At 39.4% G+C, this 23097-nt stretch overlaps 1 protein-coding gene across 4 annotated transcripts in view; it reads left to right on the forward strand.

The window, feature by feature from the left end:
* The window catches only part of HS3ST5 (heparan sulfate-glucosamine 3-sulfotransferase 5), a 189904-nt gene that overhangs the window by 146110 nt on the left and 20697 nt on the right, over nucleotides 1–23097 (forward strand). For 2 of the 4 annotated variants that reach the window (XM_085056130.1, XM_085056131.1), the window contains exons 3-4: nucleotides 11910–12123; nucleotides 14249–14369. The exons of 1 other annotated variant lie outside the window; for it this stretch is intronic. The gene's annotated coding sequence lies outside the window, so the exon portion shown is untranslated. The remainder of the gene's footprint in view (nucleotides 1–11909; nucleotides 12124–14248; nucleotides 14370–23097) is intronic. One more of the 4 variants, XM_085056132.1, reaches the window with a different exon arrangement.

Here is a 23097-nt window from a genome sequence, read left to right on the forward strand (position 1 = left end):
TGACTCATCCTGTACTTGGCATTGAGTCAGCATCTTAGAGCAAAGGAGGGATTGCATGCTACAAGGTCATGCACAACCAGTGACAATCAGTCTTACAGGAATAAGAAGCAAGACCAGCTTATTTCAGTCACTTTAGTAAAATCGTTATAGAAAATGGTTACCCAGGACTAAAGGGATTCTAAACACTGCTCCATAACCAAATTGATGTCATGCAGCAGGAAGGCTGTAAGCTGGGATGTGCCCTCCACATTGTGTCTGACTCATGCTCTCACTGACATGACTTGCTTGAATGAAATGATCAGTGCTGTCCTGTGGATGCCATCCAGAGCTCCACCAGACAGGTCCATACTGGTGCAGATATCAGATGGTATCAGCTGCCTGTGTGTTAATGTAAGAGAGGAAAGCATCTCTCACAATTTGTTCCCAGCATGCTGCTCTCACTCTTGCCCTGGTGAGGATGTTATGGTGTGGATGAGAGAAGTCTTTTGGCTTTTCTCCTTTATTCCCCCCAACCCTGCTATGGAAGTGGACATTAGCTAGGCAAGGGTCAAATAGAGGCAGCCCGTTCCCACTGTGAACTGAATGGAAAGCAAGAACACAAATTTTCTTTGCACACATCTTGACTTTCTGTAAACCAGTTGTCGATTTTCATAATTTATTGCTCTTAGAATTTTTCTGCCTTTGGGACTAAGTTCACTTCTTCCTGAAAACTGGCCTCCTTCTTCAGCTGTTACCTGGGGGGCGGGAGGAGGAAGAGTTATAAAATTGACATTGAAGAAAGATCACTATGCATTTGCTTCATTTTTGGTACATATCCATGTCTGAACATTTATTTATCTTGTTGCCATATGTCAGAAGACTTTTTAAAAGGACTGCCACTATTGAGGAATTTCATATATTATCCCTCAATGGACTCAATGGACATTCAGCTTAGTTGTATGCAAGGCAGCTTGAGTTCCACAGAACTGTTTCACCAGCCTACAGGAAGAACTGGGCCCTCAACATTACATTTAGAGTTTGCTGGAAATTTTTCAGCTGAAAAGCTTTTCAATATACACCAAGAGCATTACTGATGAAAATGTGATTATAAACTACATTATGAACTGCTTCTTGATATGATTGTTTATTTGGTTTTGCTGGTACCTGTCCAGCTGGCTAGAGAAAAATAAGTGTCTTCCAGATTTTCTTTCTGCCTTTTTTAGTCAGTCTTCTGATGAAAAGGGTTGAGGGGGAAAATGGCAACAGTGCAAAACAAAGCAGCATTTTTCAAAATACTGTTTGTTTAGAAAAAAAGTGCCCATTTTTCACTACTTGAAATTTTAACAGCTCTAATTCTTATGTGTACATGAAAGGAATAAAAGAATTGTTCCACTAACTTGTCCCCTTAAGCAGAAAAGCTTGCCCATATGTCTTGCCTGCCCGTGGCTGCTAGCCATTTTTCATCATATTTGGCCCATTTACATCCTTTCTCCACCCCCTCCATAGCCCCATGCCATTTGCAGAACACTTGCAGGTGCTGTTTTTCCTTGGCATTCCCTGGGCTGCTCCTGCACCGGGGTGACTGTTTAATGCAGCGTGTTGGCAGAGCTCCACATGGAGCACTCGCCAAGAGCTCCCCTCTCTCCCCCTTGGTGTATGAAGGAGTGCAAAATAAACTCGGCAGAAATTTACATTCAGGTTTACATGGACCAAGAGCACAGAGTTTGATGGACTGAGTAAACTTATCAGAAGTTTTCACTTTTCTTCCAGTCACGGGGAGAAAGGCTGTCACATTTCCAGTTTACTCTGTATATGAAAAGAGCTGCATACAGTTAATGAAAGCCACAGGAGCAGCTCAACTCTGCTGTTAGGTCCAGAGCATGAGAGATCATATATCACTGTAACCTACCTAACCTTCCCTGTACTAAATGACAAACTGCTGCAAATAGCCTTTGGGTCAGGTCTCGCATTCACTAAAATACTTGTCCTTCAGCTGAGGACTCTGTTGAACTCATATATCACACAGCATCTTAAATCACACAGACTTGCATAAATGCTAAATACTAATTAAGACTGAAAAAATTACCGAAAGATAAAGTCCATGAAACAGGTCAAATCAAGGCTTAGTTATATTTAGAATTTATCTCTTTAGATGACCTTAGAAAGATAGAAGGCTGTAATTTTCTGTGTGTTTGTTAAGTTGCTACTGTACTTCAAGCTGCTACTCATCTCACCTTCAGAAGCCATTCAGACTCCAGCTTGTGCTCAGCCAGAAAAGGATTTCCAGTTGGACACTTCAAGGAGCAGGACATGGCAGTGTTGTTGAGCTCACGGGGCTTGGCTGGTGTTAAGAAGCTTTTCAAATTTTCTTTACATAGGACATGTCCATTGATTAATGGCTCCTACCAAGCAGTTCTTAGAAGGTTTTATTTGAAAGATTTTATTTCACAGGGCATTGTTTGCTGGGAAACTGTTGTTATTTGAAACATTTCAAGGACTGATCTAAAAATGTATTTTGGAATAAAGCAGGAACTGTAAATGTTGGCTTTGTGCAGCCACACAATCAAGTTAGTAATCATTACTTAAGCACTTCTCCATGCATGCTAAATGCTTTCTGAGCAGTATTTCTGCCCTGAGGAACAAGCATGCTAAGAGAAAACAGCTAAATAGTCAGCAGACACTGAAGAAAGGAAAAACAACAGACAATTTATATATCAAATTAGTCAATTCCTTGCAAGTACCATGGCAGCAGTGTTGGGGTTTTTTATGTGACAGAAGGCAGCAAGGTAGCAGATATGCTCAGGGAGGTCAGGCAGTGAATATAGAGCTTTTAGGTGATAGAGAAGCTGACAAACTGGCTGATTTGATGTGAATTGAATTGCACTGGGGTTTTCAGAACTGAGTAACATGACTTTGTGCAGGGCACATGGTATAAATAATGAAAAAGAGAAGGAGATGTCGTACTGAGTCATATGTTTTGAGATAAGATATGAGTTGCTGGCAAGGAGATACAGGACCTATTCTGAGCACAGCTGCAGAGGAGGGAACTCAGAAGAGAGGTGACAAGGGAGGGGAGAAGGAGACACAGTGCAGGAGGTCAGGAGAAGTCACATACACATGACAAGAACTTGTCTTCTGCATTTCAAAATATGGTGTCAGCACAGTGGCCATATTTGATAGGAACAGTATAAATAAGTTTGTTCCAACCCTCTCTCCATTCCTAGAAATCAGACACAAAGGGTGGCATAGCACTACCTCGATTTACAGTCTGTCATTCTGCCTTTTGCACCTGGGCTGCTGCAGGTGTATTATTCCTGCCAGCTTCTCACTCAGCAGCCCCCAATGCAGAAGTGTGATCCCCTTCAGCAGCTGAGCTATGGCCTGTGCTCTGCAGCCTGCAGTTGTGGGTTAGTCCCTAGAAAACTGTTAGCAGCTAGTGAAATTTAGAGAAGGTCCAAAGCTGCTTTGAATTACACCCCAGCTGTGGTTAATGTAGGAATGTAGAGGGAACTGAGCTTCTGTGAAAACTGCTTGGCAATGTTGTGCAAGGCAAGGAAGGAAAGAGCTGGCATATTTGTTTTAAAAGTCACAATATATCTGCAGCTTTTTAAATGACATTTGAAAGGAATTCAGACAAAATTGTGATTGTTAGGTGTTTGATATATCTTCTGATTAGTCTTTGTTGGAATTATCTGTACTGCAGAATAATTATCTATACACAATTCCCTGCATTAGCATTATAACCTAATCACATCTCTATAGCTTTCTGTATTACTTTTTTAATTGGTTCTGTAATAGCCTCAGTGTAAAAAACAGTAACCTGAAGTGATTAGTCATTCATTATTTCCCCTGTCCCTGACTCAAAAGAAAAGAGATGAGCTAATCAAATCCATACCACTACTCAGTCATTTCCAGAAGTAGATAGATGTAACAGAAGCTGCTTTTAGGGGCCAGAAAATCACTTCAAGTCTTTTCCCAAATGACTGCACAAAGTTTGATGTGGAGCTCTTACAATATCTTCCTTGAAACCACTCTGGGTTTATTGACATCAGAGAAAGAGAATTCTTGTAACTGTATGTAAGTCAAAGATTTATTTAACAAGAGGGAGAAATATATTCCTTTTCTGTCCATCACTATCTTATTGACAGAAAAAAATTCACTATATTTATTAATATTAAAAGGTAAAATACAACTGTAATCAAACAATACATATTCAAGTACCAGATGTAGAAGTTCTAACATGCAGTTAACCATCCTGGCTTACAGTCAGGAGTGAGATTAACTGGCAATGTCTTATAAATCTTAAAATCGTAAGGGCTAAACAGCTAGTTCTGCATCTTGAGATAGAAAAAAATAGGTTGTATGTAAGGTGTTTTGTTTCATATTCTTCATTTAATATACAATTCTATACATATATACAATATGTAGTTGTATTAACAAGTATGTGTATTATACACGCTTATGACAATACTTCACGTTATATATGATTTCTGTAGACTGTGACAATATTGTTTTATGTTAAGCATGATTTAAAGGCACATGTGACCACTATTAGAAGATAATATTATCAAAGATATAGATGTCACTATTTAATTTACTAGTGCATATGCAGCCCAATGCACTCAGTACAACACATCTTTTCATGTAAATCACTGTACATAGCTAGAGAAAGCCCTTAACTAGAACAGTTTGAATCTAATTAGATTAAATGGAGAAAGAACATATTTTAAGATATGGTGCTGGGGCACAGATAGTCTTAATCACTTCCCTGTCAGCAAATAGTCATTAGGAGAAAGAGAAACTCACTTGGACATTCTGAGTCCTAATGAAGTATTTTAAAATTGGTGACCATTTTTCCCTGCTACTGTCCATCCTATTCTGTCACTCCTCTTTTTATCTTATTTTATATGGCTCTGTACTTCTTTTTTTCAGCCAGAGTATATAATAGTCAAAGATAATATTGGTGCCAGAGGATAGAACTTACGTTAACAAGCTGATGATGTCAGGTGCTGTTTCCAATTTGTTTACTTAAAACTGCAGATCTGTCAACTGAAAACTGAGATGGAACTTATATTTCCCTGAGTCATGTTAAAAGGATGTAACAAGCCCAGGGCATCAAACTGAGTGATGTTACAAAAGGGCTAAAGTGGTGTTGCTCAGCATCATCATGACCCCAGTGCTCTGCAGGCTTGTATTTTGTGGGATGCCTTTCAAAGGGCTCCTCTATCTCCCATCCTGTGATCTCTCTGACGTGCACTGGAGAGGTACCCTTGGGCACCAGCTCCAAGGAAGAAGCTCTAAAGCATCACCCAAAACTTTCACAGCCCTACCCTCCTCCATAGCTGCCTTCTGACACTGGATTTGCTTGGACTCAGCACGGCCAGCCAGAATATCTAGTTAGGCCCCACAAAATATTCAAAAATATTGAAAAAAAATTGGCTTTCTATAAGCTTTGAGGTGACCTTTAGGACATCAGTAATGTTTGCAAACTATTCTGCATGGCCATTAAAGCTGGTCGGTGGGCTGCTGATTCTTTGAGTGTTGGAGTTTTTTTCATTCTGATTTTACTCTTTTAACACACAAATATAGGAAATTAGGATTTATAAAAAAATTAATCACTGAATATTATCAGATCCACCATAAAAAGGTGAAGTTGGGATAGAGAGAGAAAAATCAGCTTTTACTGAGACAAAAGCAATTTTATGCTTGTAAGGGCAGCGGGTGTAATTCAAATGGGGCTGCAACTTTAAGAATATTTTTTATGCTAAACGTTTGAGAGAAAGACCTTATTTCCTAGCTATGTTTTATTCAAATACTCTGTTCCACCTAAATGGTCACAGTTCCACCAGATCAGAACAAGGTTTCCTTTCCTGTAATTAAACCACCTTTTTTTTCTCTCTTGTCTGGACATCAATTGTCATTTCAACTAGCGACATTTGGCATTTTTGGAAGGTAGAGCCCACAGCATGTAAATTGTTTACTGTGATTTAGATGTTCAATTAGTGTAAGCACATGTTGTGTCAGGAAGTACAGGGGAAAATATTTATGGGGGGGAGGCCAAATGATAAAAGCTAAGCAGTAGGTATGAACTGGCTGACAGGGGAATAAAAAATACCTGTCTTTTAATTGTGTTAGCAGAAGCTCTGTGACTTTATTTTCTAATAATATAGAGATTTTTTAAAGATTTACCATTGTACATGACATGAGATATCAGGAGGAAACTAGCACATGTTGAAATATTTGAGCAGGAATTCAGCAGAGGTTTTCATTTAAACTCAAGTATAGGCACCTTTTCTTATGTTCCTAAGTACTGGTACCCGCTAACAATGTTATATAACCACTTAAATGATACTTTTGCAACAGACCTTGATGTGAAATAGGAATGAAGTGTCTCCAGAATTCAATAGAATCAGATTTAATTTTTCAAGCAAATATTTTTAAATATTTACAGACCTTTCTTTGTATACATGTGTATACATACATATGTATGATTTCCTGTGTGACTACCCTGCATTTCACAGAGAAAAATCTGGGAGTTTTATGTATTACAAATCCTAATATCACCCTGCCAACACACTAATTTATCAAAATATTTTTCCTATAAAATTTCTGTCTTCCAAAAATTCAAAGTTATGGGCTACGTTCCACCTGTATATTCCAGTTGCCTTTAAGGTGGGCTGCAGGGCAAGCACAGCCTGGGACTCACTGAGGTCCTAGCAATAGCAGGATGGGGGATCATTTACTGTCATGGAGAGCAATATCACCTTAAAGAAAGGAGAGTGGAAACTAGACACCTAATTTCTTTAGACCAAATTTCCAAATTCTGACCCTAGTTTCTGGAGCCTGTGGGGAAAACAGAAATTGCAGGCAATGTTGTGGAAAAATAGCATGGTAAGCCTGCTTGGAGGAGTGGTTTTCCTTGTGGCAGGTAAAAAAAGAGGCTCCCTTGTGCACCAAGGGAAAAGCAAAGTAGGAAATTATGGAGCACAGGGTGCTGCTGGTGGAGTTGCTTTTGCTGCCTTCAGCACCCATGCTCTGCTTGAGAGAAAGTGGGATGGATTCCTGCTGTGGCAGTGCCAGCAATGCCCTGGCTCTGCAGCTGGAGAATTTCTGAGTGCCAGTGCAACCAGCCTTCACTCTGCAGCTTCTGCAATATCTTGTCCTGACAGCTCCTCAGTCCCTTCTCTGTATCTCTGGTAGTCTGGAGACTTCAGCATGATGAGATCAGTTTGTAAGGTTTATTGTCAATATGAAGGAAATGACTCCTCATTCTGCAGACAAGGATCATATCTTACTAGGACAAGAGAAAGTGACTGAAGTTGTGCCAGGGGAGGTTTAGATTGGATATTATGGGAAATCCTTCATGGAAAGAGTTGTCAAGCATTGGAACAGGCTTCCCAGAGAACTGGCTGAATCACCATCCCTGCAGGTATCTAAAAGGTGTGTAGATGTGGCACTTGGGGACATGGCTTGGTGGTGGACTTGGCACTGCTGCATTGACAGCTGGACTCTGTGATCTTTAATCTCTTCCAACACAAATGATTCAATAACTCTGTGATTCCTTGATTCTCTGTTTTCTACTACCAGGCTACATTCACACAACTCTGTAAATAGCTAACCATGACATTGATGACAAAAAAATCTTTACCTGAAATGATCAGCAGCTGCATGAAGAGTGACAATGGCAGATACAACAGTAAATGTACAAGAACTAGGGTATACCTAGTAAAACAGCTGGTTTACATGCATCTAACTTTAAAAATTATCCTTCTTTGGATTGAGACAGCAGCAAAAACTGAACAACAGGTAATTCTCACACAACTGTATGTTCCTCTGGAACAGCTGGGCAAATCTCCTGATTAGGGCTTTTCAAAACTAAATTGGATGCTTCATCAAAAAGTGATTGTTAGGAGAAAGCCTTAATGGAGAAAACACAAGCCAAGATGTTGCTTTAATCTTTCCCTCCCAGAGTATGACTCAATAATTGAATTAAAATTATCCTTTACTTTCATAATTTTATTTCCTGTAGGAATATATTTGATAATCCTCCACAAGTTTGTTCCAAGATGTGCTAAAGGGAGAAGAAATTTTATTTTGGTTTAAAAAAAAATAGGCTTGTTTTTTTTCAAAATTATCTGGTTTATGTATATTTATGTTTATATGATAAATATAAATACCTGGTGCCCATACGCCAAGCAACCACCTGTGTAAAAGTTAGTGTCGGCAACCCAATATGAATATTTCACTAAATCAATTCCAAAAAGTGATAAAACTGTTGTAGTACCTGGTAATCACTATGTAAGTTCTTCAGGCTAGAAATCCTGTGGTTGTTCAGTAACAGAGAACATTCTTCCTGATGTGCACTTGGGTTCATGCCACCTAGAATTCCCTAAGCCAATGTTCCTGCACTGTTCAGGAGGCTGTAATATGTGGTCACCCTGATTTAAAGAGTCTTTAGCATTTTGTTTACAAACTTGTTTTAAGGCCAGAGGGCAGGCTATGGACTTCTTAATTTAGCATTCCCAATGTAGTGATGGATACTGAAATAGTGATGACACTTCATGGCTTTAATATCTCTTGGCCCCATGTGCACTCTGCTCTGCAGTGTTACCACATGGTGCAATATCAGCCTTTAGCATGAAGAAATTGTGCATCCAGTGACACGTGTGGATGTGTGTGTGACTGCTATGGATATAATGGGAGAAATGCTTATGTAAAGACGAATAAGCACGTGCACCTTTTAGTGGAAAATCCATCTGCCTCAAATTGTATCTCCAGAGGGCTCTTTAAAATGGTTTTTAGCAACATAAAGATGCAATATTGTGCTTAGTAATTCCTAGCACTCTTGGTGGCAGGCAAATTGTTCTCCTAATCTCATACTCCTGAGAAGCATAAAAGAAATAAAGCTATTGATATTAGTTCCTGGACTCTGAAGAGATGCCATTGCAATTTTGTCATTATACCACAGAGGCTTGTTCATTAGCATTAGACTTTTAATTGTTGCAAACCAATACAGAATTCAGTTAATTGTGTCTTTTAAAAACTCTCTTTCTGCATAAAAGTAGGTTAAAATATTACCCCCCATATATCCCCCTTATACATGTTTGCATTGTTGGGTACGTATGCTGGGATATTTGTTATCCTTATTTTGCTATGTAAGTTTTACTTAAGATAAAAGGACTCAGATATCACAGCAGACACAGGATGTGAAACATTCATTTGTACCTTTGCATCTCCTTACCTATTTATGTCCCTGCCTGTAACACTCATGTAGTCCTGCTTACCATTATGTGCCTGGGCCAGGATTATAAGTATAAATGGGCAGGCACTTGCACACTGGTGACATGCCAGCCTGGCTGGGGATGAACAAGTGGCAGACACCAGTGATGAGAACCAAACACCCAGACTAAAAAACTGTCAAATGTCCAATGTTGCCTAAGCTTTAAAGTGCTTGTGGCTTCACATAAAGTGCTCCAGTTTCTAAAGCCAACCTAACATAATATTTGAAAGATGAGGTTAGTTTAATGATGGTAAAGAATAGAAAAGAGGATGTTCCCCAAATGCTTTTCTTCTAGCTGTATCTTGATTTCTCTTGCATTCTATGGTCTCACAATCAGAGTTGCAATTCTGAACTTCAGAAAAAGCCAAAGCAGAGAATGAGTCATGAGCAGGATTTTGTCCTGGGTTCTCTGATGTTTCTGCTGAGGCCAGAATTGCTCAACTCCGTGGGGGTTTCATTTCAATCCACATTCACATTTGTGTTGGAATTAGTCTGGTTGAGGCAGGGGAATGCTTTTTCAGTTGCGTTTCACCATTAATGAATACAAAACCTGATCTGATTAATAACCAGTGTGTTGCAAGCCCCAGCCAACTCAGGAATAAATGAGTAGCCACTGGATCTTGCTGTCAAAAGAAATGATTGAGGATACGAACTGAATAGGATTAAATTTGACACCAGAATTTTAAATAATGCAAGCAAAAAAGTACCATACCCTGAGCACAACCCAATCACTGACTGAGAGAGTCAGGAACTAACTTCCCCATTAAGCAAGTTCATCTACAAATGAATATTTTGATTATATTTCATTATGTTGTCTCTCACTCATTTTGTGCCATTCAGTTCCAGGGAAAGGGAGAAGCAGGGAGAAGGAAAGAGCCTACAGACTTTGGTCTCCCATGGAAACTGCTAGGAATAACTTGCTCAGATTCCCTCAGTACAGGGGGAAAGCATGGTCCTGAGGAAAGGGGTCTGACTCTGTGTGCCTGGAGGCAGCAGTTAGCACTGTGCCAGGCACACCCTATGAAGGGGCAGTGGCATGAGGGAGCAGGAGGCACCAGGGCTGGGTTTTACTGGGAAGTTTGGACAAGTGTTGGGCTGAACTTTCCAAACTTCCCACAGCACAGCTCTACCCAAACCACAGAAAGACAACCACTACGTAGGCAAGCTGTCAGTTTGGCTCAATGCAGTAATATCCCTGTTCCTAATGGCAATTTCTGGGATACTTAACTATGTAATTTGATAATCTTAATTCATGTACACCTGTACAGATTTATTGCTTAACAATTATGAATTTTTTGTGCATGTAAACAGGTGTAAAAAAATACTCAGAAAACCAATTGATGAATTTTTTGTGTGTGTGTCACATCAGCCTTTAATCTCTGATTTCAAAAAATGTGAAAGAACTGGACAACCTATAGTGGAGCATTGTATTGGAAATGAGCCTAAGTATGGTATTGGGTCTGGTCTTTTATAAGCACTGGACCAAATACATTGTGCCAAATGTTTTTAACCAATTAGCAGCTCATTCAAGGAGTTGTGCAATGCACAGAAATAATTTGTCTCCATGGATGATCACAAGGTGTTAAAAAAATTAAATACTGGAATCCTAGAAGTAAATCCTGAAATTGCATCCCCAAAAGAGAATTATCTTTTGCAGATTGCATGCCAAGCTTTCTCTGAGTTATTATCACAGATGGTGAAAAATTCCCATGGCCCTGTACTCATGTTCTTTTTCATTCCAAATGGAGTCCTTTGTGAAATACCAGCATGACTGCATATGTTTGAACTCTGTCCACTTAAACGTATGCTGCACTTCAGTGGTGTGGTCTCTGTCAGGGAGTGCTAGGTTCTGTTACAGCAGGTTTAGAACAATTTATTTTCACCCCAAGGCCACTGAAACCCTGCCTAGAATTATCTCTGCTAGACTATACCACTAAACTAGAACAGTCAGAGCTGAAACACAGTGTCATGCTCTGCTTAATCCAATAGAGCTGCAAGACTCGCAAAGGCAAGTCTAGTCTCTCTCTCTATCCTCTCCACCCAACTCCATGTATCCATCACCTCCCTCAGCTATCCCCAGTGATGTTTTAGCTCCAGAGTTGGGGATTTTCTCACAGATTCAGTGTAAAATGAGGTATGGCTGGCTCTGTGATCTCTTGGTCATTGGTATGATGGATGAACTCAAGCAAGGTGTTTCAACTACATTTCCTTCCCACCTGTGCCTCTGGTCAACAGGGAAATGATAATGCTGAGATCCTCTATCCTGGTGGAAGATCTTCAGTGGTAGTCTGCGTAATTAAGATGAGCTATTTAATTGACAGGAAAGTCAGATTTTAAGTTATTCAAGTGATCTTTCACCTTAGACCTCAGATTTTCTTATATCAACTGCTATGTAGTGCCCATTTGTTACTTGGTATAGCAGATATGCAGAATGAATTTTGAAAGTACATTGTATTAGAGAACTACAAAAGAAATCACAGGAGCTGCAAGTATTCTTGCAGTATGTGTGAAATTTTATATCTGTTGCAAATTTGGGGATGAAGGTACTGCTCGCATTTTGCAGCTAAACAGCAAGTGAATTTTAGAAGAGATGTAGCTGGGCAGCCTGACTGCAGCCTTTCTGGTGTGCCCACTGTTTGTCATCTGATAGGGAGAGAGCTGACTTCCCAGCAGTCCTGCCCTCATCCTTCACCCTCCTGCTGCTCCACAGAGCTGGCTGCTATGGCTGTGCACCACCTACATTCGTACCCTCTGGACGACAGCCCATCACACCATACAGGAGGAATTTACCTCAGTTCCCACTGGTGGAGCAGTATAGAACAGCTGGAGTGTGCTCTTGGACTTGGCATTTAATGGGCTTTTTGGTGAGTAGTGATACAAGCCTTACATATCTGGTACTGGAACACAGAGTACAAACCGTATTAAAATGGATCTGTTCCACAGGAAATACAATTTTATGCTTCCTAATTGAGCAATTAATTTAGTTTTGCCTACTATTTTGCAAATGTCAGGGGATAAAGTTGAGAACAAGTGGTTGCTGTATTTGCATCAGGAACTGAGGGCTAAAGAGTTGTGCAAAACTGGTCGTATACAGAAATGATTTCCAGATTAATGTTTGGATGCATTTGAATAGAGAGTTAGTTTTACTTTTTCCTTTACTGATTTGGTTTGAATCCCCTCCCAAAAGAATAAGAATACAGATTTAAGGAAAGTCTTGTCTTGTTTGACTGATCTCTGTGAGTGTCCTTGAAAGTCCTTTATTCTGAGTATGACTGTATTCTTTTCCACAGGGAAACACATATTGTCCTGTAACTCTAAACTGATAAGAGACAAGTGTCAAGAAACGTGGATGTTTAAATCAAAATTGATTTACACATCTAAGACTGACAACTATTTCATACAGCTGTGGGCCAGTCTATGGAAATTTTGAAAAATTAATAACCAGCAAAATCTGTCTAAAATATTCTCAGTGTGTTTCATCTAAATGATGCGGATTTTATCCACTGAAAACAGCCTTGAATAAACCTTAGTTCAGTCCTAGAAAAGAAACCAATGCTTTTGCTTGGTAAAGAGATAGCAAACATGTTTAGTATGAGCATGTACCGATTTATTATACATTATTTTAATATTATGTGTACCTATGTGTATAGAAAATTAGAGACTCAATACAGAAAAGCCCAGAAAATGGGAGACAACATTGTGCTTGGTGTTACACCAGTTCCACACTACTGAGGAATCCATTTTATTTAGGGAGAATCCCCATGAAAGCAATGAAGGCAGTCAACGAGCTGCTTTACACAAGTGGGAAGACTCTGGTCATGCGTGTCTAAAATGTGCCATAGAAAAGACATGATTGCCCATTTTATGGCGTGTTGGACTTCACACAGTGTCTGCTTCTAGCAAAGAACATTTCTAAGGAATTGCATGAAATAAATGAATCCTCTAGGCTCTTGTTTTCAATGTTGCATGCACTTCTTTAGTGTGAAAATTTGTGTGGAGGCTTCATGAGCTAAAAATTCTCTGAGGTGGTGTGCTGAGACTCTAGGAAACAAAACTGATAATGTTGTACCTCCTGGGCATCTCTCTCTCTCTCTTCTATATTCAAAAATCAATGTGTGATGATGTGGTTTTAGAAGGCCCACTGTAGGCAAGTGGCTATTAAAATGGCATTAATGGTGCCTTAGGCAAGTTGGTATTTGTTAAGCATATGGGTTGGATTATTAGCATGACATATGCCTGGCATTTGAGTAACAGTCATCAGTATAGCGGAGGCAAAAGGTGCCTCATGGGTCAGTTCTCTGGTGAAATATATAGAGAGTTAAATTGAAACTAAATTGTTGCTGAAGTCAGTGCAATTTGGAGAAACTACTTGGTCCTTACACCTCCCACGTAACCCTGAGATTGAAGGAAAAGCTGCAGTTAGCTGAGGAGTCCTGCTGAACAAAAGGTGATGAGGATGCCTTCATCATGCAAATAAAAACATGCGACAGCAGCACACCTGCAGTGTGATAAAGTGCCTGATATATGTGTGTCAGTGGCTCCACAGGCTGTGTTCTGTGTGTTTTGAAACTAAATCTTTCTTCCTCCTATTGACTTCTTGCCCTCTGGTACATTGAGTTGGCTGCTTGAGACGCTTTCACTAAGTACAAAGTCAATTGACTGTAAGTGGTGATGAAGAAAACGTTGTGTGATTAGTATTACAGTTCAAGCTCTTCTGATCAGTCACAGAAAGAGCAGTCAAATAAACTCAACTTCATTTTGGAGAATCACACACTGTTAATGGTGGAGAGTCTGCCTGGAGCCCAAAGGGGAAAAACAAGCCACTTGAGGAAAATGTCTCTTCTTTTACATAGAACAAACTAGTTGAGCAGTGTTAAAAGCTGCTTATTGATTTTTGCCCAGACTGAAAGCCATGCAGGGATGTAAATGAAAATGTGTCAAGAGTCAATATTGATTTTTTTTCTTTTTCTTCTTCTCCTTTTTTTTAAGCAAGGCCACCCCACTTGGGAAATGCTGTTAGCTATACCACGAGGCTTGTCAGTAAGTGAAGTGCGATCCCTTTCCACAAGACTACATATGTCCAGACATCAGATTTACTTCTTTTACTGAGGTAATATGGACAGCATGCTGAGAGCAGCTATGGTGACAAAACTTGGTTTTTTGGGAAAATTGTTAGGTGAAGAAAAAGAAATTACAGAGAAGAAATCATATCTTAGAGAAGATAAATTGGCTGGGCTGAGCTTGCAGTCTAATACTTGCAGAGTAGACCAATTTTTTGTTTTTAAATCTTTGCTGGCAATAGATTTGTGTAGCAATATAAATTATACTCAGCGAGAGACAAGGACAAGGAAAGGGTAGAAAGGATATCCCGTTGTCCCCAGAGGGGTGTGCACTCAGCTGGACTAGACCTGGGAGAGTTTCCCTTTAGAAAGAGGGAGTTTGCAGATGGAAGACCTACAAAAATCTCTCTTTTGAGCGAAGGCTAGCAGAAGAGAAATGGGTGATCCCTGAAGGGTAATCCAAATACATTATTTGTTTACTTCATACCATGCTTAGTGAGGGATATACAAAGCAGTTTAGGGAAATACAGCCAGCAGTTGCCTGTGTTTTCTCCCCTGAAGAACTGGATGCAAACTGTAATAACTGCTGTGCTCAAAATCAATGCTATAGCTTTTTCTATTAGATTAGAAACTGCAACCAGGCTCTTTTAACTAAAATTTCTACGTTGTTAACTCTTAGCGGATAATATTCTTCCAGGTCTTTAACAAAAATTCCTCTGTAGCCAAGATAATATTTTCTCAATCTGTGCCACCAAATCTGGCAACTAATTGCTTACACCTCAATTAGAGGCGACAAGAGGATGTGGCAGACAGCCCATGGTGGCTCTAATCTTCTAAGAATGAACAGCAATCCACAAGGGAGGGTTGTATTTAGTGTGGAGTCAGGCTTGTGAGATGTTTTTTACTTTATTGGCTCTTTTAAGGGATTTGGACACTTCCACAGCTCCTAGCTTTGCTTCTTGGGCAGAAGAAACATTGCTGCATCCATGGCAGTGTCTCTCTTCTCTTCATACATCCATCTCTGCTAGTATCTCTCCATGAAAGAAACATTTCTCCTGTCTCTATATCTACCCACAAGAAATCATCACCTCAACTGTAGCCTTCCTGGGGTGACAAAAGAGCTAGTTCAAACTGAAAATAAATAAACAGAGAAATTAAATTCTAACTTGGAGAAGGAACCAGACCAAGTATCGCAGTAGGAAAATGGCAGTCTTCCAGCTACTGGCAGAAAAAGGTGCCCCAAACTAGCAAAATATGGTGGCAAATCAAAAGTGCAACTCCAAACATATTAAACGTGTGGAAATGCTCCTATCAATTCCATGTTGCTGAGGTTCAGCTGATTAAAATAGACGTTCATTTTTAAGACTCCAGCAAATTGAATTTGGCCTTCCTATTAAAGGCTGCAACTGAGATATAAATGGATGCCTGGGCTGATGACCTGAAAGCTGTTTAGTGAGAGATGTACACATGGCTCACACTTCATTTTTCATCATCTCAGACAGGTTTTTGATCCTTTTACTTTCTTTTTTTTCTTTTTTTTTCAACATTTTGTTGTCAAGCAGAATGAGAATCATAATGTAGTAATTTTTTGTTGTTGTTTTTTGAAGAAACATAAGGGTAATAACATCTTCTGTATAAACTAAAGTTTCTCACAAATCTGGAAAGTAAGGCAATACTGATGTTGTTCATGCATTCTGCCTGGTTTGTCAGGCAGCTTGCTTTCAATTTTGTGTTATAACCATTCAGATATATAATTATTAAAATTCAGGCAGAGGGAGACAGAAGAAGATATAAAACTATTCCAGTGCTCTGCTATGTTCTGTACATAATGTGCAGAGATAGTCACTCAGTGGAATTCCATAATAGAAGAAACTAACAAGATATATGAAGAGCAAAAGACTCACAAAATGGATGCATTTTATAAATCTGTTTTAAAAATGCATGAACAGGAGCGATCTGAAATTAACTACTTTCCAAACATTTTACTTGTCTCACAATAATGTCCTTTGTGTAAATGATTTTATTTTGTCGGCACCACAATTTCCAGTGCTGTCTCATGCTTTTATATTCTGGGCACAACAACTGAATACAATGAGTGGCTTCAGCCAATTTTGGAAACACCTTCATCTGTACATCTTAAGAATTAAACAGGAGAGGGGCTGTAATTTAGACCCACTTAGATGCTCTGGCATATGGAAGATAGGTACTGACATGCAGAGGATTTAGCTATCATCATGTGGACTCCCAATTCCCTGGTGTGGTGATCCACCTAGGAATTGTGGAGGAACCACCTGAACTAATCAGGAATGTAATTTATGGGAAAGAAGCATCTGCCTCTGGCCAGACAAGCGTCTTCTTTCTCTTGACATCCTTGACTGTAAACCCTGCCCTACAGATTGGTGCCAAGCCTTTTTTCTGTATTTTATGAATCAGACACAATGTTGTATCACATTTTTTCTTGATATTTCTTTCATTCATTCAATCAGCTGATGTGAATAGAGGCTTGTGATTAATTATTTGTTCTGGAGTAAGGGCTTGAATCTTGATAACCTAACTGAGTGACCTAGTTGTTGGCAATAATTAACCACAGCCTTACACATGTTCTGAAAGCACCTCTGTGAACCAGCATGACTAGAAAAATGGGTAGAGAGTTGCCTTGTTTGAGGATTCAGCTTTAGGAACTAAGGATATTTGATTTGTGCTAGGACTCACCTGAGGTGCCACCACTTTTCTTTAAGCCTACCCAAAGAAAAGCACTGTCACAGTTCTGGCATCTCCTCAAACCCATGGGAAGAGAAGCCATTCTAATACTAGCACAACATAAAAGCAACAGCTGTAGCTGAGTCCTGGCTGAGCTTTCTGAGACACTATTTGGCTTTTTGGGGTATCTGTCAAGGCAAACCTGACTACATGATGTCCTAGCACACTCAGTACCAGAAGCTGCCCCAGTGCAGACACAGGCTGCAGCAAACCAGCAGGACTCTCCTTTCCAGGGAGTCCTGCTGGTTCACCTAACCAGTCACCTGGAAGGTGAGGGTTCACATGCTTCACCAGGCAGGGCAGAGGGAGGAACTCAGAGCAGCCACTGGTTTAAATGGCAAGTAGTCTTTGAAGCAAAAAGCAGAAAACTGTTCTCTTTCCCAGCTGACTGCCCTAATTGCTGCCCTATGGTCATGCTCTGTCCTGCTCTCTGGTCCAAGGAATCCTTAATTATTTAATGTAAAGCAAAAGAGCTTTCTCAGGAGCAGTACAAAGGGCTCTGTCCATCTCTGTCTCTGGGTGCTCGCGCATGCATGTGCATACATAAAGGTGCCAGCACACAGATGAAGAGGTTGAAATTCTCTTGGGAGGTGGGATATGTGAGTTTGAATCCTCTTAGGCTGGAGGACAAAGGAGGATTAATTTTGTTTTGTTCATAGTCTTACACTAGAAAAGGATTTCAATGGGGGTCTTGAAGGAGGGTTGGTAGAATGACCTTGGGAATGCACTATGCCTGGTGGTATTTTGTTAAGTGCTAAATTGTTTAATGGGATAGAGGATGATAAGTAGGGAAAAAGAGGCAAATCAATTTATCTCAAAACTGTATTGTTTAAATTAATCATTTAAATGATCCCATCTAGGGGCTTTATAAGATGCACACTTTTATGCATAAGTCACTTGTCTTTTTTACAGATTAAATGCTTTGAAGTCAGTATAATGATATGTTCCATTTCTCAGCAGAGGACACAGACAGTAGACATGATAATAGCTTATCTGTTTTTATTTTTAGATGAATCTATTTGAAATATCTCCAATACACAAAAAAAAAAAAGGAAATAATAATATGGATGAAATAGTAGTTGTCCAATAGCTCCACTTTCTCTGAGAAATCTCTGTGACAATATAAATAAATCTGTAGTTCAATGTTGTCTTTGTTTCTTCAGATGTTACATTCAGGGGTGAATTCAGAGCTTAAAAAAAAAGACTTTGCATGAGTTTCAGAAAATAATATTATATGTGACTCACATTTTGGAGAAAAGAGGGGAAAAAGAATTACTCATTTTCCTCTTCTCTAACCCAACACTTTAACCTTCTTCAGCACTTTCAAGGAGATACTTCTGTCTTCTTGAATTCAACACAAACTCCTTAGTCATGCACCTGGAAGAGGGAAGAGTCTGAGTCCCATTGCTTCAGGGGTGTGATGGAGTGAAGAGAGGGAAAGCAAAGTTTTGTGTTTTGTTTAAAAGAAAAGGAGACAGACGTATTGAAGGAAATATTGTGTGAATAAGAATAAAGATCACGCATTCAAAAGCCTTTAGAAATCTAGCCCTCCTTCCTTTTTCCTCTACGCATCCCATGAAATTATTCTGGCTTTGATCCCATCTCTCTCCCTTTGTTCAGTGGCACAGAAATTTGTGACCCTGAAAGGTATCAATTGCCATTTCTTTTCCTGCCTAACTCAGATCAGGAGAAGGAACTGTTTGAAAAGCAATAGTTATGAAATGCATTTTTAATGTAAGCTCAGTACTTTTTGTGAATGTTCATGCCAAAAGAATTTAACCCGCCTGATTACTTAGAAATAAGAGCAAATAAATGTAGGCTGGGAACAAGTTAAAATGTGATTTCTAATTTATTGTAGTGCTTAGGAGCATATTTTAACTCAATTTGCCACACTCTCCATGATTACTGTAGACATGTCACTGAGAAAAACTCTTTGCAGTGAAATATCTGGATCCCTGCCCTTAAATAAAACAGTATTTTTTATGTCTTCTTATCAAGAATATTGTTTACAGGGCAGATAACTCTTAAGTCTTCTTTCCATTATTGACTACATGATTTATTTCTTTTTGCATCTGCATTTAGCTGTGCTAAAGCCTCTCTTGACTGTTTCTCATCTTCTCAGTGCCTTGTTCCAGTATGTGAATGTAGCACAGTTGTAGCAGAAGAGCTGAATATGGAAAGAGTTCAAGCTTCCAAATAGCTGCGGCAGTCATTTTTGCTTTTTGTTTTCTGTTCTGTAACAGAGCATGTAAACATGCTCAGGGAATAGTGTGTTATTGGGTATGGGTATAAAGAATTCATCAGCCTAATGGAACAATTAACTCAACCATTCTGCTGCTCTTGATCTGCAGAATTTTGCTTTAAGATTAGAGTGATAAGGTGAAGATTAACACCTCTGGGTCAGTGGGGCTGATGAGACATGATTTATTAATCCTCAAAGAAAACCTTAATTGGACACTGGAGCACTCTCTTCTTCATTGTTAAACTCTGCCAATTCCCCAGCTAGTTAGGGGAGATGGTGAATATGATAGACTTATTGTAATTAGATGCACCAAAACTAAAGTAATGATTTTTTCCCCTGGGACCACCATGTGTTATTTTCTCCTAATAAATCAGTGCTGATATTTATGAACACCTGAGAAACATCCCCTACACATGGTCACTGACTACTCAAACATAACTTATAGAAGGGAGCTGGAGAACAGGATTCATAAGAATCCTTTGATTTAGAGGAACTGTCTTAAATCCTGGCCTTCAGAGCACAGAGAATTTACTGTGCAAGCAGGTTAATGATGAGGTTGATTTATCCTTATTTTTTTGCCTACCATTACTCATTCTTTCATCATGTTCTTTCCATTAAGAGGCACTGATTTATAGGAAGAAGCACTCCTCTAAGGAGTTTGGTAGGTTTTGAAACTAAGTCTCTGAAATACTTTTTTTTTTCAAAGAAATGTCTTTTTGCAGGCAGTATAATAAATAGGTTCATTATAATGCAGCATGGAGCTAAAGAGGGGAGAAAAGTCCATAGGCATACAATTCTAGCTACTGTACCTCAGGCTCAGGAAACAGAGCTTTGTGACTTGAGGATTCATTAAGACACTTGGTGTAGTGCAGCCCTGATGAAACAAGTTAGCAGTCTCATTAAGGGGTTGGAGCAATCATTTGGAAAAACCTCCTTTGCTACATTTGTTTACTGTGTCACAGGAAACATGTCCTCAGTCATCTGGGATAATCATTGTCAGCGTTTTACATACTTACAAAGCCAGCTAATAAGCCAGATTGTCAAATTATGTCAATCATGTCTAAACATCAACAAACAAATTGCTGTACACAGATGGGAAATTTGTGAGAAAGCTTAAATATTCAGTTCAGTGGGAACAGTGCACACTGCGAGGTCATGGTTTAAGACTAATATCTGGAGCAAAGTGACTTTCCAGAATGTGGCTCTGAAGTAAGATTTCTGTCTCTATGAAATTGTTTGGTGAGACTTTTGACATTTAGAGCACTGACTGAGGAGATACTTGTATCATTAAGTGCTTCATCCTGCTTTTCCTACCCCAGTGCTGTATTCATCACATTATCACACTGGTAGATTAGTTGTCTTCCTCTTGCCTCTGCTGAAGTCCTCAGCTTTTATTGCAGCTTCACAGCCAGACTGACTTCCCAAGGCTCTATCCAAAGTAGAGATGAGAGCTGAGAAATGGCGTCAGAATTTTTTCTGCTAAAGAAAGAGGAAAATTTTATATATTCTTGTTCAGCCCCATTGGGGTTTAGAGTCAACTCTTATCCCAATGATCCTGATGTTAGCTTTCTGAGTGACAAGTGCTTTTGGCACTTGTCATCTTTGCACCAGACACCACTCTAGGGGAGAAGGGGCCTTCTTGCAGCTGGTAGTTGCTGAGAGCTTGTGTGATTTCACCCCTGCCCAGGGTGATACATAAGGGACAAAAGAATGAAGAGTTTAAAAAATGCTATAAAGCTTTCAGAGTGCTTAAATAGACTGAAGATTGCACAAAAAAGTAAGATAAAAGGCAAGAAGCTAATCTGTAGTAAGAGCAAAAGATCTATTAAATTAATCAATAGGTCTTTTACAGTGGCAAATATGATTTAGTTAAAGAAAACATAGAGAGTGCAAGAAGAATATAATGAGTTTTCAACTTCTCCTAAAAGCAAGGATTGAGAGGAGCAGTTATTGACTGACAGGTATGTTCTTCAGAGAGGAAAATCACATTCTGGAGGGTTGATCTCAGAGCTGCACTGAAGTTACTGACCTGTCTGCACCATAGTGTCCCTCAGGGCCCTTCAGTTCACAGCAGAGAGATGACACCTGGTTAGGAACACTGGAACATAACACACCAAAGCCAGCTTCTGTCCTTCCTCCTATTTAGAAGGAAATAGCAAGAAGGAGATCTGCTTTGATTCTCCAGCAACTTTAACTGTGCTTTAGCAACATGGAGAATAATGATAGGAAAAAATTATGTACATTGTAGACGGGGACATCTGTCCAGAGTCCCAGGTAATGTCACCTCTCTGTTATTGCACACAGCAGTGTAAGATGCTCTTTCCATTAGCTCGGTCTCAAAGGGTTTGATACTAGTTCTGCCCAAGACATGAATTTGATTGTTCAGTCTCAATGAAATTTAGACTTTTTTGTTTGGGGTTTCTTTACTAATGTAATGTGTCTTTAACCAAAATCTTTGTGTTCTGATACTGAACCCCGTCATTTTTATGATTATTCCATACTGAAGAATATTTGGCTCAATATTGACCTGTTTTTCCAAAGGCTCACTCAGTGACATGTTTACCTGCATTGCTATTGCATGATCCATGATTGCATGATCCACTGATCCATGATCATTATCATTTGGGATTCCATCGTTCATCCTTCATAATACAGGGTGCTTAGCCCATATTATATTCTTTCCTTACTGACCTCTTTTTGAAATACAGTCATGATCTACCCAGAACCCAGGGATTTAGAGACTTAGACTTTTGCAATAGCATTCCCCTGTAGCCTCAAAGATTTAACTCCAATATCATTAGTTATGCTATTGTAACTTCCCAAGAGTTTAGGTGTCGCAGTTTGAATTGAGGTGTTCTGCAGAATGTCCCTCCTCCTAACTCTGAATGTTCATAGCCAATTGCAGGTAACTGCTATTCAACAACAATTCCCTGAAAGCTGGGCAAGAGGAAAGCCAGAAGCACTAAATTAAACTATTAATATAACACACAGAAAGGATGGGGGTGAACAAACTTAACTGTATTATGCCCCATTTGACTGGAGTGCTGATGTTATTGGTTTAAAATTTCACCAGCTTCTCGGCTCTTTAGCACCCATAAATGTTATGTTGGAGCCTGATTCTCAAAGAGGGGAAACCAGGGAAAACTTTATCTGCCATTATGAAGAGAGGCGATGATATTTTCTTTTCTCGGTGTGAAACGGCCTTGGCAGAGCAGGAATTTAGGAGGCCCATGGGGTCTGTATGTGCTAGCAGGCACAGAGGTTCATTTTAACTTCATCTGGCCTTTTGGGAGAGAGTAAGCACATAGAGCATCTTTCTTTCCACATAGATTCATAATAAACTTTTCAAAGGAACATGAGCTTGAAAAATTTCACAGTAAAATTTTAAATAAAATGGATCTTCCTTTTAAAAAGTCAATTCAATTTAAAAAACAAAAGAAACCTCCACATTTCTGCTTCAATCTTAGTCCCCCTAAAAATGCAAACATCAATAAGCTGTTGGATCTTGTGAAAAAAAGACATACACAACCCAACTGATTGATTTCAAAATGCAATCAATTAGAAATCACAGCTGATTTTTTGATTGGAATTTAATTTGATCTGGAATGGGTTTGTGTCCTTGCCTACTATTAATTAGCAATAATTATAGTATTGTTCTTCTATGGGAATTTGAAACAGATCTGCCTTCCTATAAGGCAGATGGTTAGTACAGCTCAAAGCACTCTGAGTCACAGCAGAGGTTCAGCTCCATTACTCCTGTTAGCTGGCAAGGGAAG

Source organism: Lichenostomus cassidix, chromosome 3 (genome assembly GCF_008360975.1).
Source record: "Lichenostomus cassidix isolate B80296 chromosome 3, HeHo_3.0, whole genome shotgun sequence".
In the NCBI taxonomy this organism is placed as follows: Eukaryota; Metazoa; Chordata; class Aves; order Passeriformes; family Meliphagidae; genus Lichenostomus; species Lichenostomus cassidix.